Here is a 13,084-nt window from a genome sequence, read left to right on the forward strand (position 1 = left end):
GTGTAGCAGGGTTGGACTTTAAATCAGTACCTGTGACAGCCCAGTGTATCCTACCAAACAGCTGCAGGCATTTTAGGAAGGATTTGATTAATATTTTGCACACACGGAAAGAATGTACGATCACCTGTTTTTCGAGTCTGAGCACTCCCTCCGACACCCAGCTGCCTTCCTGCCCTTACAAGGGTGCCTCTTGTAACTCTGGCCGGCGAGATTCAGGCGCGTGCTGCCCAGGCAGATGCAGGTGTACGCGGCAGGGGGCACTTGTCTCTGTGGCTGATGTAGCACTTAAGTCCTCTCGCGGCCCTTGCTGGTATATCTGTTTGACAGTCCCAGTTCAAGCAGGAAAAATATCTAACCAGGAAAATCCTCTCCCTCCCCACCGATGAGATATTAGCACCTTTCCCAAAGACCCTGGAGGTTTTACCCCCTTCTTGGAGAAGTTGGGGCCAGACGAATAGTAAGTAGTTCAATAAATAGTTCATGGCTTATTGTTCTAAGCACTTATACATTTTAAATCATAATTTCTAAATTAATATTAGAACATCTGTAAGGAATAGAAAAGTAGAAGGAGTAAGAGAAAAGGCCACAACCTCACCACCTAATGATTGCTGGTATTTATTATGTTATGTATTTTCACCCACCGTTTTCTCTCTTTAAATACCTGTAGAGTGCTTTTCCCCTCTGCCATCAAAACTCTGCAAGCGTGTCTTAGTGGCTGAAGGTGTGTGACTTAGCACAGTTGACTGAGCGCGGACATTTCGGTGATGAGCAGTGTTTCTGTTCCCTTTGCCCTGATGGAGGGTCCGCCGGGGGGTAGACTCTTAGACTCTCTGAGATGTACCATCTGATTTGGCAGCCGCTCATCACCTGTGAGTGGAGGTGGGCTGTGAGTATAAAATACATACCAGGTGGTGAAGATTTAGTATAAAAAAAGAATATAAAACACATGATTCGTAATTTTTAGGTTGGTATATGTTAAAATAATATTTCGGATGTATTGGGTGAGAATATATTATTAAATTTCATTTCATGTATTTCTTTTTTTTTTAAAGATTTTATTTATCTATTTGAGAGAGAGAGAGAGAGCAGCGAGAGAGGGAACACAAGCAGGGGGAGTGGGAGAAGGAGAAGCAGGCTTCCTGCTGAGCAGAAAGCCCGATGCAGGGCTCGATCCCAGGACCCTGGGATCATGACCTGAGCCGAAGGCAGACGCTTAATGACTGGGCCACCCAGGCGCCCCTCATTTTTCATGTGTTTCTTTTCCCTATTTCTAATGTGGCTACCAAAACTTTTAAAATTACATATGTGACTTTTGCATTCTTGGCTTGCATGTGTGACTCAGAGTCTACTTCTGGTTAGATCATTTGGCTCCAGAACATGCACTGCCCTGGTCCTTGATGGAGGACGGCTGGCTTTTCCTGTCCTTTGGGTTCTTGGGGAAAACGCCTGCCTCCGTCTCGTTGGCTGAGGATTTTCAGAAAGAATTCTGAATGGACCCTCCGCTCCAGTCTGCCAAGACCTCTGGCTCCCCTCTCTCGAGGGGAATTACGGGGGCAGCAACATCCGGGCAAAGAGGCGGCCACAGATTCCAACTTAGGCTCAGTAGACCATCGGAGGTCTCCCGGAAGATAGAGACCAGCTCTTTTCAACAGAAATAGGACACGAGCCACAAATGTAATCTTAAATTTACTACAAGCCACATTCGAAACTAAACAGAAACAGGTAACATTAATTTCAATAAGATATTTTATTTAACCCAATATATCACAAATATTATCATTTTAACAAGTAATTGATATAAAGATGATTAATTTGAAATTCTACATTCTCGTTTTCATACTAAGTCTTTGAAAGTGGTGTGTATTTTGTAGCCACGGTGCTCGATTTGGACCAGCCACATTCCAAGGATTTGAGAGCCACATGTGGTGAGGGGCTGCCCTGTTGGACACCACGGCCCCTCCCTGAGCTCTGACACCTGTCAACAATGTCCCAGAAGCCCAGACCTTCCCACAGGGACCCCAAATGCCCACATCTCTCTGCCCAGCACCCTCATTCCTACAAGTTTAACACAAACATTGGAAACACTTCTTTGCCTTGAGGAGGAGGAGGCTTAGTATGTCTGGTGAATCCTTTGGCCACAAGGGAGCCGTGCCGTGGACCGGGGTGGGCCTCAGAGAGAGTCCAGCCCAGGCTGTGGGGCGCACATGCTGTGAAGAGCAGCTGTTGTCCCGGAAGGTGAAACTCAGCAGCGGCCTGGGGTAGGTTGGGAGGCCACACAACGGGCAGACGCTGCCAGGAGCTGGGTGGGGATGAAGTTCGAAGCAGGGGCCCCAAATTCACACCCCAGCTCTGCCCTTTAGTTACATCCATACCTCAGTTTTCCCATCTGTAGAATGGGGAGGACATCGGTGCCTGCCTCATGGAGTTGCTGTGAGGGCTGAGATCATGGGTTTGAGCACAATTCGGGCACATTCTGGTGCTTCCTGGCTGTTCCTGAGTGCCTTTCTGTGGTGTGGCCTTTTCTTGTGCGGTGACCTGAATGGCCACCATTTCTCCTCATGTGGAGACTGTTCTCCTCAGGGTGAGGTTCCCACCTGGCTGTCTTCCCTTTCTAGTACTGAATTCTTTGTCTGCGGAAATATCTTAATGGCTGAGGAGAGTGAATTCTTTCTTACCCCTCCTGGGTACCCCACAGTGATCTGCTTCAACTTGGAAGTTTGTGAGATTGTGTTTCATTGTAAGACCTTATGAATATCTTCCGTTGTGTACCTTACTGTACCATATTCCAACAACAAAAAAGTAATGTTTTGAGTTGCCCAGGGAAGAGCAAAGCAAATCAAAACCAACTTTTCTAGTCTCTTCTTGGTTATCAGGTGACGTGCTTCTGTTGAATTTGTTGAATTTTGAAGATTCTACTGACCTGAATAGAGCTGATAACCACGGATCAGTTTCAGTATCTTAGAAGTGTCTCTTTTCTACCTCGGTGACAGGATAGTTTGGGAACCCAATCTCATATACGCGTAGATGTCAGGGGCACAAGTATGTTTACTGCTTTATTTCCCCAATTTTGAAGCCCAGTTGGCACTTCCGGTGGATACACTTTGGGTATCCTGTGGCTTTACGTCACCCCACACCCGAGGGATGTGTGTGCACCCAGTTCTGAGAAGCAGGTGTTGATTTCTACCATCGTGTGGCCTCTGCCTCTGAAAAAGCCGACAGCCTTACTTTATTTTTATTTTTATTTATTTTTATTGTTTTTTAAAGATTTTATTTATTTATTTGAGAGAGAGAGAATGAGACAGAGAGAGCACATGAGAGGGGGGAGGGTCAGAGGGAGAAGCAGACTCCCTGCCGAGCAGGGAGCCCGATGCGGGACTCGATCCCGGGACTCCAGGATCACGACCTGAGCCGAAGGCAGTCGCCCAACCAACTGAGCCACCCAGGCGCCCAGCCTTACTTTATTTTTAGATTGTTCTACAGAAAGTACTTGAATAGATTTCAACTTTGTACACATATGACTCTCTTCCTTGTGGACGGAAAATCTAGAATTGAGCATTCTGACACACCACAGATGGTTAGGTCTGTAGTGCTGGACCTGTCTTGGATATTCCCAAGCTTGCTTTTGCTGAGTATTTATTTACAGTGGTCTTTTTCTTCTCCATTTGGAGAAATGGTTGGAAAGTTATCCTTTCCAATTATTAGTGCATTTTGAGAGAATTAAATTATTCCCAGATGCTCAGGGTCCTAGCGCAGACCTAGGCTAAACCATGAAGAGCAGTTGGGTTGAAAAGTTGAAGGAGGTCGGCGGGGGGGGAGACAGAGAGAGACGATGGGCATCATGCCGAGGAAGTCCCAGCCGGGCCTGAGAGCCACGTTGGAGCCGCTTCTCACCCTTCCTCCCACGCTCGCTCCCCACTTGCTCTCCACTTCTTCCTGCTCTCTCCTCCTCCTTCTAAAATTACCAGCTGTGACACCGTGTTTTTGAGTTTAAGAATAAGGTTTTGAGGATGGCTAGAGCTGTGTAAATTAAGGAAAAGAAAAAAAAAAAAGGATTCAAGCATCATTCTCTTAGTAGATAAAACCAGGACAACAGATCCCCCTCTCCACCGAGATCCTTCTGGGTCTGCGTTTATGTTAGTTTGGTTCTATTATTTTAAACTTCTTTTTGAGATGTGTTGGGCTGTGGCAGAGCCCGACAGAGCTCAGGTACCCCTACGCCTTGGAGCGATGTTCTTCCCAAACGGGAGACAGTAGAGTAAGACAGACCCATTCATATCCCAGCAGCCTCGTACCGGCTGAGCGGCCTTGGATGAGCTGCTTAGCTCTTCAGTCTCCTCATACCTATAAAATGGGAAAATCCAAAAAACAAAAAAACACTTCTCTGTTAGGGTTGGAGTTAGGGTACGCTTGGAATATTTCCAAAGCATCCGCTATAATGCTTGGTATATGATCGGTGTGTAATAAAAATGGCATCTTCTATTCTAATTGTAAATGTATTTATCCAGAAGCATCCTGGCAATTAAGCAAAGGGAGAATATGGCCACGGTCCCTAAATGAAATAGAGCCCCCGCAGGAACAGGGAGACTGCCACCTGGGAAGAGTCATTTCCAGCTGTTCGGCCTGTCAGCACCTGCACACGTCACGTGTAACCTCGCTCGGCTCACAAGGAGCTTGTTACCGGGCTCAAAGGTCGGAACTGAAGGCTCTACCAGTGACGTGGATTTATAGTGTTACCAACAGCTTCAATCATTGTGAGCCGTCATGTATAAAAGCCAAAGGACCTTTTAAAATGAAGCCTTGATGTTCGGAGGCTTTTGTGTTCCGTAATTAAAATGCGTTTTCTTGGAGGTGACACTGTCCTTTGGAAACGCGCCAGGTCACTTTGGAAAGCTGGCTTCCAGGGCGCGCGCACGAAGGGTGGCGGGGGGCTGGATTTCCTGCCGTGGCTTCTGGCTCTTCTGGGTTTCTGAGCCCCTCTGCCCTGTGGCCTCCGTCACGCGGCACCTGGACCCAAGGTGGGGAGGAGCCGCTCGCTGCCACCTGAAAAACCAGGGCCAGTTTCAGAGCTGGGTGGTGATTTTCCAAATGAATGTGTCCACGCTGACCCGGCTGTTCTTCCCGGAACCTCTCATTATGGCCGCTGGCGGAAGCCCTACAGCATGGACCTGGATGCAGCAGGGTTTGAGAAATGGGTATTTTCGACTCTGGCTGATGATTGCAGGAAGGAAACTCGGGGGGCATTCTCGTTGAGGCTCAGAATAGGAAAGGGACAGGAAGCTAACTGGCAGGGAGCTAGTACCAGATTCTGGGCCCTGATGGCCTCTGGTGGCATATTTCCCCCTTGATGCCTGCCCTGAGCCAACCCTTCCACTGTCCTAGCCAGGCCAGCCGCCCCAAATCTGCTTCTAGGCTCTTGAGGGAAGAATTCTTAGTTCTGGGGTAGAGCAAGCACAGGCCTTGAAGTTGACAGACCTCAAGTTCCAGCTCAAGGTCTAGCTCTGTGACCTTGGGGGCGTCACCCTCCAAACCTGCTTACTCACCTGTAAGACAGGGGCGCATCACGCTCCCAGCTAGGGATCCAGTTAGGATTCAATGAGCCACTTTGTTTGGAATGCCTGACACAAAACAAGAACTCTGTACGAGTCTCCTTTCACTTATCCTTCCTCTGGGCCAAAGTACTTCTGCACCCAGCACCTTTTTTCTCTCTCCGAGAAATCCAGCCCCTCGGTAGGTGCTGTTCGTGGACCCCTTTAGCAGAGGAGGAAGGGGAGGCTCAGGCATGTGGCGTGGCTTGCTCAAGGGCAGAGAGCTCATAAGAGCTAGAGCTGGGGCTAGAACCTGTCTTCTGGAAGGTGTTTCACACCTCCGCTTAGACCCCTGATCATTAACTCATCAGCCAGGTGGAGTCTTGGAGAGGTTACTCTCTACGACAGCGCTGACCACTAGAACTTTCTACAGTAATAGAAAGGTTCTCTATCTCTTCTATCCGGCATGGCTGACACTCGCCGCATGTGGCTACGGAGCACCTGAAATGGGGGCCCTTGAAAATCAAGGGTCCATTTCAGGGCGAAGTGGACTCAGGGCCACTGAGGAGCTGAACTGTGAATTGTACTGAACTTTGATTATTTAAAATTGAAGTTGGCCTAGCCACACGGGGCTAGTGGCTTCTGCAGGGGACAGCCCAACTCGAAGACATAGATTCTTCGTGTAACCAAGCGAGATGAATCATCACCATCAGAGGCGGTGTGGATTCCAGGAGGTTCTACGTGTGTGCAGTCCTGACGGGGCTAGGGTGCCCGGGGGTGGTGAGTGAGCGTTGGCTTCCCCCTTGGCTCTGCAAGTGGCAAGGCCAGGTAGCTCTGTGTCCAGAGTAGAGACTGGGGCATAGTCACAGCACGACTGCCCAGCAACGCTGATCAGCAGGAGGCATCTCTAGCCCTTGAGCCAAGGAGGTTTACACCCCTGGGCCAGCCAGAGGCCTTGGCTTAGCCAGCGTAACCTCACGCCCAGGCCTGGTGTGGAGGCCTCAGGGAATCCAATCAACTGGCTCTAAACAGTGGCGCTTACTCTAGAACCCTCCCTGCCCATGCCTCCACACTGGCCACACCTGTGTGGGAGCAGAAATGGGTTCAGGGCAGAGACTGGCCTTCCACTTGCCCTCCCTGCACTGTTCTTGTCCTGAGAAACTGGCAGGGTGGGAGACGCTGCCCAGGGCCGTGCGGGGTCGGCAGGCCCCAGCTAACTGCAGCTCAGCCTCCCTCCCCTTTCTTCTCAGGGCTTTTTAAGTCCTTAAGTATTTTAGCAGCCTGCCGATTCAGACATTGACTGTGGAAGTGTTTCTGTTTCCAGGGAAGGGGCTGACATAGGTCTGAGTACTGATACTCTTACTGCCCTTTGCTTTTGCAAAATGCGCAGAGTGTGTTTGGGAATAGAAACCTCAGGGGAGGGGTGCGTCTGTGCCCTGGGAGTGGGGAGGGACCCCAGTGCACAGTGGACTTGCGTCAGCGGTGAGGTCTCAGCCCAGGAGCCCCCGCCCTGGGGAGGCAGGGACGCTGGGCACCCGCCACCGCCCCATGTCAGCCAGGAGGGCCAGAGGAGGAGGGACCAGAAGTGAGGCTGAGGAGAAAAGCAGACTGGAGGGAGGGGGGCACGTTAGGCCACCTGAGTTCAAATCCAGATCTTCACTTTCAGGTGACTGCTCCAAGCCTCGGCTTCTTCATAGGTACATGGGGCTGCCAATGTCTCTGGGGAGTTAAAGGGGTGTTTATTTTTTATTATTTTTAAAAATTTATTTATTTGAAAGAGAGAGAGAGACAGAGCACGAGCAGGGCGGAGGGGTAGAGGGAGAAGCAGACTGGAAACCGAGCAGGTAGCCCGAATCGGGACTCGATCCCAGGACCCCAGGATCATGACCTGAGCCGAAGGCAGTCACTCACAGACTGAGCCACCCAGGCGCCCTAAATGGAGATGATAGGAGGCAAGACAGAGAATACTCTGCACAAAGCCAGCTTTCTTTTTTCTTTTTTAAAGATGTATTTATTTATTTTGAGAGAGAGCTAGCGAGAGCATGCAGGAGGGAGGGCTAGAGGGAGAGGGAGGGGGAGAAAGAGTCCCAAGCAGACTCTACACTGAGTGCGGAGCCTGACACGGGGCTTGATCTCATGTTCCCGAGATCATGACCTGAGCGGAAACCAAGAGTCCATGGCTTAGCTGACTGAGTCCCCCAGGCGCCCTGAGCCAGCTTTCAGCAGCTGGTAGCTGTGACTACTACAGAGCTGGGCCCGTCGGCTCTTAGAGAGCCCACGAACAGGGTCCCTGAGCAGCGCGGAACCCTGCAGGCAGCTGCCTCCCCACACCTGGCTCAGCAGTTACCAGCAAACACACCCAGACTGGGTGCTTAGAAGGGAAGCCACGGTCTCTTCGCCACGGGGAGGAGTGTTGGAGTAAATTGATAGGTGGGTTGACCCACTGCAGGTAATGCATGGGGTTTGGTGACTCCTAGCTCAGTGCTCACACTCCAGAGGGATCAGGTTGTTCACCAGCTCCTGTCTACTCACTGTGGCTTCTCCAGGGGACTGTACTTCCTTCCTCTCCTTGGGACTCAGCATTCTCCAACATGGAATGAGGAGTTGGGGGTCATGATTCTGAATCCTCTGTTTAGGGGTGCTTGCTTGGATACAAGTCTGGTCATCTCCAGCGGGGGGAGGGGGTCTTGGCTGGTGGCCAAGAGAATAAGCCACGATCTTGTTTCTTTGGGAATGTTAGACTTGCAGACAAAGCTCTTGGTTACCCAGCACCTGATACTCTGCGTGGCGTGCAGTGGGTACTCCATAAGCGCTTGCTGAATAATTCAACCCAACTGACTATCAGGTGAGTGGGAGGCTTCCTGTCCTGGAAAATCAGGTCAGACAGGACTGAGAGGCAGACGCCGGGTCTCACTTCCAGCTCTGCCGTTAGACTGTTAGCCTCTAAGCAAGTTCCTTACGCACTCTGAGCCTCAGTTTCCTTGCCTGTAAAATGTGTATAATGCTAGGGTCTACCATATGGACATATTATGGAGATTGCATAAAAATAATGTGTGTAAAGACCTTAGCAGAGTGCCTGCCTGGCATGCAATAAGCACTTAAATATCAGGGGTAATTGTTTTTCTTATTAGTATCATTATTACCATCATAATTTGAATGATGCTAATACTATTACTAAGGCAGGTTACTGGTAAACACGTGTGCTTTGACACATGGATTAGCTGAAATTTGCTGAAGTTCATTTGCATCTGCCTTGGATTCTTTGGAATGGGTCACTACCCTCTAAAGATACCTCCCATCCCTGAGCCACCAGCCTCCCTACCCGGGTGGCTTCAGTGTTGCAACATTATATTTGATGGGACCACTAAGTCCAACTCCTCTTGAGGGCAGTCCTTCTGGCCTCAAGACCAGGGTTCTTTTCAACCAACCCACTGGCACCGAGGTGAGTAAGCACCACCTTGGCCAAGCCCAGCAAGCCGCCCAGGTCAAGCCTTCCAGCACACACGGGGAATGCATTCTTTTCCTTGGGGAACTCGGGCTTTGGGGTTAACCTCTTGCCAAGAGTGGCTGCAAAGAAGCTGAAACCTAACATTTGTGGGAGGGAGGGAGCGCCTGTGTGGGTGGGCCCAGCTGGGGCTACGCCAGAGGAACGCAAGCTCCAAGTGCATCTTACGGGACAGATTGCCCCGACTCTTTTGGCACAACGTTTTGAGCTGCTGGCCCATCCCAAACCTCCTAGAGGAAGGGGCAGGGCTGAAAGTTGTCTGTCCTTGCCTAGCGGCCAGACACCATAGCACGATGGCTGCAGGAGACCCTTCCTGGCAGGTGACCAAGCCGCTGGAATTTAAACATGCATGGCCAGCGTTGGCAGAAAGTGAGAATTTGGGGGAGCAGGGAGCACAAGCCTTGGCGTGAGGTCTCAGCTCCAGGCCAGACTGCATGTCCAGGCCACCTATGAAGGATGTCTGGGATGGGAGCTCCTATGACTCCCGAGTCACGGTCACAGGGATGCTCACCCCTTGAGACAGGTACCACCTCATGCCTGGCTCAGAGTTTCCTAGTCATGAAATATCACAACCAGAAGAACTTCAGGCCCTTCAGCCTCCTCATTTTACAGATGAGAAACCTGATACCCAGAGAAGGTGTGTGACTTCCTTAAGGACACACAGCTTGTCCCAGGACCACTAAGTCCAACTCCTCTTGAGGGCAGTCCTTCTGGCCTCAAGACCAGGGTTCTTTTCAACCAACCCGCTGGCACCAAGGTGAGTAAGCACCACCTTGGCCAAGCCCAGCAAGCCGCCCAGGTGAGCCTGGTTTGAACTGATGTTACAGATTGCTTTCATCAGGGGGTGGTGGTGGCTGAAAGTAATCCTGTGCTCGGGTCACGTCTGAGAAAGCAGCGTATGCAGGCTCCCTCTGGCTTCTTTGCAAAATAAGCTGCAGCCTGTGTGTGGTGCCGGCTCTGGCCTTCCTTTCCTTGTGGCTGGGAAGCATTTGCAGGAAGAGAGCAGGAAACCTGCTGTGAAAAGTTAGTTGGACGAGTGCTCACAGATTCTCTAATTTGCCACGATTTGGGGAGTGTGCAGATGAGGATGGGGAGGGCAGTCTCGGACGAGAGTTCAAGAGCAAGTTCTGTCAAAACGTGAGTGTTGTCTCCTAGCTATGTGTCTGTGTGAGCGGTTTTCTAGGAAACCCTCAGAGTGGTTTCTCTCTAAGTTTCTTTACAAACAGTTGAGCCATGAGGGCTTGGGAGGTAAAATACTCTTTTTTTAAAGATTTTATTTTTTTAATTTTTATTTTTAAAAGATTTTATTTATTTGAGAGAGAGAAAGAGAGCACAAGTGGGGGGAGGGGCAGAAGGAGAAGCAGACCCCCCGCTGAGCAGGGAGCCCAACGCAGGGCTGGATCCCAGGACCTCAGGATCATGACCTGAGCCGAAGGCAGATGCTCAACCAACTGAGCCACCCAGGCGCCCCTTTAAAGATTTTATTTTTAAGTAATCTCCTCACCCGTTGTGGGGCCTGAACTCACAACCCAGAAATGAAGAGTCGCAGGCTCCTCCGACTGAGCCAGCCAGGCACCCGGAGATTAAACCCCCTTACCGGTCAGGGCAGGGTTTAGCTTTGCTTTTGCCCGAAGATGGGAAGCTTGTCCATTAGAAACCACGAGGCTCTGGGTTGAATTGAGATTTATCCCTCCTATTTGGTTCATGTTTTATCTTGAGTGGAGGGTAATTACTCTGTAGAGATGGCCCCAATGCGGGCAGTTTTTGCTCTTCAGGAGCTCCCCTCGCATTCTGCGTTGGGGAACCCTAACTGACCCGATGCGATGTGGGAGGGAGGTTGTCTCACTTTCCTGCTCCCTCCCCCAGTCCTGAAAAGCCATCGGCTCTGCAAATCCAAGGAAGGGCATTCTTTGCCTTCTCTTCCCAATCCCTTTTCCTTTGACATAAAACGTGGAGAAAGGTGTAAACACAGAGGCAGGCCCGGACTTCACAGGCGTCAGAGGCGGGAACTTGAGCGCGGCTGAGAGATGCCGAGCAGACTCACAAGCCCTGGTCCCAGGGTGACCCTCAGCCTGCCTTGTCCCTCCCGCTCCTCGTCAGCCCTGTAGGGAGCACCTTCTTGTTCAAGAGACCGGAGAGGCAAGTGTAGTGTCTGTGAAACCCTGTCCACCCTCCAGCTCCGCAGGAGGCCTCACCCCTGCCCCTGCCCCAGTATCAAGAGTCTTTTCTGCAACCTGACCACAGTTTGAAGACACAGACAAATGTGTTACAGTGTGTCATGTAGGATTTCATAAGCAGAAGAGCTTGGGTGCTTGAGCTGGACAGATCTGGGTTCAAATCTGTCACTTCCTCATTCTAGGACCTCAGTCAAGTTGCTTAGTCACTTCAAACCTTAGTTTCCTCATCTGTAAAATGGGTATAAATTAGTACCTACCTCTGGAGGATTCAGTGTGATAGTGCGTGGCAAGTGCTAGCTCCGGGTTGGCACAGGCGAGTGCTCGATGTCTGTCGCCTTTGGAGAGGGAGGCCTCTGAGGGCAGGGTGTGGGCCTGGTCCTGTTCCTCAGCACAGTGGGCTGCACACAGTAGGCCCTCAACAGATGCGTGTAGATTGACTGTATCGTGTCCGGCGGATAGAGGGTGTGTGTATTTAATACATGCCTCAAAAGCTCTCTGTGGGCCAGGTTAGTTCAACAACACAACAGAATCACTGTGGTGATAAGCCATTCACTCGTCCATTTATTCATTCATTACGTAGGAGGGCCTCCTACGTAAAGGTCCCATGCTGGGTGCTTAAGGCAGAGTTTCTCATGCTCAGCACCACCGACACTGGGGCCTGGGTGATCGCTGGGGAGGGCTGTCCTGTACATGGTAGGATGTTCAGCAGCCTCGATGCTGGTAACGTCTTCCAAGTCGTGACAATCAAAAATGTCCCCAAACACTGCCAAATGTCCCCTGGTGGGCCAGGCTGTCCCTGGCAAGCCACTGCTCCTGGGCTGTGCCACTCACGATGTGGGTCCTTATACTAGCAGCCTCAGCAGCACCCGCGAGCCTTTTTTAGAGAGGCAGAACCTCAGGTCCTACCCCAGACCTGCTGAGCCAATCAGTGCTATACAAGGTGACTCGTTCACACCTCAGAGTTGAAGACGCCGCTGAGTTCATGGGCCACCCTGTGAGTAGCAGGGATCCAGGGCACTGTGTTCAACCTTGGCTGCAGGCTGAAATCTCCTAGCGAGATTTTTAAAAAAATACTGATGCCTGGGTGCCACCGCCAGGGTTTCTGATTTAATTGATAGAGGGGTGTGCCCTGGGCACAGGGAACTTTCACAGTTCCCCAGGTGATTCTGTTGGGCAGCCAAGTTCAAGAACCGCTGGTCTAAGGAATATAAAGGCAAATCAAAGACTCGGGCTTCAGATGCTTATTTGTCTGGTGGGGAGATGAGACATGTACGTTATCATTCTCATCATGTGGACTGAACCAAGCCTTGCGACCACCCCTCACTCCCCTCCCTCCAGACCCTCCCAATATATCGAGGCTAATCATCAAATGTTTTATTTTTTCACCCTTACCCTGATGTCACACCGATACCGGACTCTGACTCCTGGAGATTATTTTTCTGCCCAGGAAGACAGTCCAGCGGGCAAAACTTTGCTTCCCATTGAGTCAGTGACTTACATAAAATTAGGACAAGGCCAAGTTCAAATGCGGGCTGAGCTGAGCACACTTTCAGGCAATGTGGGCCTGTGTGTGAAGTAGGCTTTGTGTGCACTCCAGGAAAATTCCAAGGCCCCATCTAGAAATTCTGGATGAGGCTAAGAAGTCCCGTGGAAAGCTTCCCCCATATATTTCCTGCATGTATTTTGGGTTCCGGCTGACATTTCATCTTAGCATGGGCGGAGGTAATGGCCAAATTTTTCGAAGGCCTGAATCCCGCCTACAAATATTTCTCTCCGCGCATACAACTAAGTTCTGATGGGTTGCAGCTCAGGAATGTACCTCACTGCTTGGACAGCCCTTCATGGAATGTGAGGACTTTTCTGAGAATCCCAAAGCA

The 13,084-nt window shown here is 50.6% G+C and overlaps 1 protein-coding gene across 4 annotated transcripts in view; it reads left to right on the top strand.

Moving 5' to 3' along the window:
* LOC110592778 (transforming acidic coiled-coil-containing protein 2) overlaps positions 1-13,084 on the top strand; it is a 162,569-nt gene that overhangs the window by 28,331 nt on the left and 121,154 nt on the right. The window lies entirely within an intron of this gene.

The sequence above is a fragment of the Neomonachus schauinslandi genome, chromosome 6 (assembly GCF_002201575.2).
Source record: "Neomonachus schauinslandi chromosome 6, ASM220157v2, whole genome shotgun sequence".
In the NCBI taxonomy this organism is placed as follows: domain Eukaryota; kingdom Metazoa; phylum Chordata; class Mammalia; order Carnivora; family Phocidae; genus Neomonachus; species Neomonachus schauinslandi.